Below are 2,500 nucleotides of genomic sequence, written 5' to 3'. Positions count from 1 at the left end.
CTTCCGTCTCTCCCGTCTCTGGAGACCAGTGTCCCCCGCTCCTTTGATCGACAGCATGTCCGTCTCTTTCCCTTGAGACCTGCTTCTTCCGTCTCTCCCGTCTCTGGAGACCAGTGTCCCCCGCTCCTTTGATCAGCAGCATGTCCGTCTCTTTCCCTTGAGACCTGCTTCTCCCGTCTCTCCCGTCTCTGGAGACCAGTGTCCCCCGCTCCTTTGATCGGCAGCATGTCCGTCTCTTTCCCTTGAGACGTGCTTCTTCCGTCTCTCCCGTCTCTGGAGACCAGTGTCCCCCGCTCCTTTGATCGGCAGCATGTCCGTCTCTTTCCCTTGAGAGATGCTTCTTCCGTCTCTCCCGTCTCTGGAGACCAGTGTCCCCCGCTCCTTTGATCGGCAGCATGTCCGTCTCTTTCCCTTGAGACCTGCTACTTCCGTCTCTCCCGTCTCTGGAGACCAGTGTCCCCCGCTCCTTTGATCGGCAGCATGTCCGTCTCTATCCACAAAGTCCTTCTTGCCGTCTCTGTTCCTTGAAACCTGGTTTGCTGGATCCTTTGAGCGAAGCTCTTTCTGTCTCCGTCTCAATAGACGAGGGTTGCCCGCTCCTTTGATCGACAGCACGTCCGTCTCTATCCACAAAGTCCTTCTTGCCGTCTCTGTTCCTTGAAACCTGGTTTGCTGGATCCTTTGAGCGAAGCTCTTTCTGTCTCCGTCTCAATAGACGAGGGTTGCCCGCTCCTTTGATCGACAGCACGTCCGTCTATATCAACAAAGTCCTTCTTGCCGTCTCTGTTCCTTGAAACCTGGTTTGCTGGATCCTTTGAGCGAAGCTCTTTCTGTCTCCGTCTCAATAGACGAGGGTTGCCCGCTCCTTTGATCGGCCGCTCGTCCGTCTCTATTCTCAAAGTCCTTCTTGCCGTCTCTGTTCCTTGAAACCTGGTTTGCTGGATCCTTTGAGCGAAGCTCCTTCTGTCTCCGTCTCAATAGACGAGGGTTGCCCGCTCCTTTGATCGGCCGCTCGTCCGTCTCTATTCTCAAAGTCCTTCTTGCCGTCTCTGTTCCTTGAAACCTGGTTTGCTGGATCCTTTGAGCGAAGCTCTTTCTGTCTCCGTCTCAATAGACGAGGGTTGCCCGCTCCTTTGATCGGCAGCACGTCCGTCTCTATTCTCAAACATTGCCTTTGTGATTCGTTTGTTCATAAATGTGTTGACTGATTGAAGTTGTTGGTGTCATTGTATCGTATGTCCGATGGTTCGCTTGTTAGATAGATGACAGACTCACGTGTTTGTTTTCATTTTCACTTGTTTGTTGCCTGTGCGATTCGGTTGTTTGTTTCATAAAGGTCTTGATTGATAGAAGTCTTCGGATGTGTCCTCGGATGTCATGTCTGATCATTCGCTTGATAATCAGATGGATAGATGAATAACTCACTTGTTTGTATTCCCTTCTACTCGATTGTTGTTTGTGTGAGTCGCTTGTTTCATCAAGGTCTTGTTTGATAGAACTCCTGGGTGCTTTTGCATCTCATGTCCGGTGATTCGCTTGCTATCTAGATTAATAGCTAACTAACTTATTTCTCTTCTCTTCTACTTGATGCTTCTATTTGATTGTTATGTCCGATGATTCGCCTTTCAGATAGATAGTCGTGATAGATAGATAGTCATGATAGATAGATAGTCATGATAGATGGATAGTCATGATAGATAGATAGTCATGATAGATAGATAGTCGTGATAGATAGATAGTCATGATAGATAGATAGTCGTGATAGATAGATAGTCATGATAGATAGATAGTCATGATAGATAGATAGTCATGATAGATAGATAGTCGTGATAGATAGATAGTCATGATAGATAGATAGTCATGATAGATAGATAGTCATGATAGATGGATAGTCATGATAGATAGATAGTCGTGATAGATAGATAGTCATGATAGATAGATAGTCGTGATAGATAGATAGTCATGATAGATAGATAGTCGTGATAGATAGATAGTCATGATAGATAGATAGTCATGATAGATAGATAGTCGTGATAGATAGATAGTCGTGATAGATAGATAGTCATGATAGATAGATAGTCATGATAGATAGATAGTCGTGATAGATAGATAGTCGTGATAGATAGATAGTCATGATAGATAGATAGTCATGATAGATAGATAGTCATGATAGATAGATAGTCATGATAGATAGATAGTCGTGATAGATAGATAGTCGTGATAGATGGATAGTCATGATAGATAGATAGTCATGATAGATAGATAGTCATGATAGATAGATAGTCATGATAGATAGATAGTCATGATAGATAGGTAGTCGTGATAGATAGATAGTCATGATAGATAGATAGTCATGATAGATAGATAGTCGTGATAGATAGATAGTCGTGATAGATAGATAGTCATGATAGATAGATAGTCATGATAGATAGATAGTCATGATAGATAGATAGTCATGATAGATAGATAGTCGTGATAGATAGATAGTCGTGATAGATGG

This window comes from Rhopilema esculentum, chromosome 11 (genome assembly GCF_057945365.1).
Source record: "Rhopilema esculentum isolate cy_ngs chromosome 11, ASM5794536v1, whole genome shotgun sequence".
Lineage (NCBI taxonomy): Eukaryota > Metazoa > Cnidaria > Scyphozoa > Rhizostomeae > Rhizostomatidae > Rhopilema > Rhopilema esculentum.
This window is presented reverse-complemented; position numbering follows the sequence as displayed.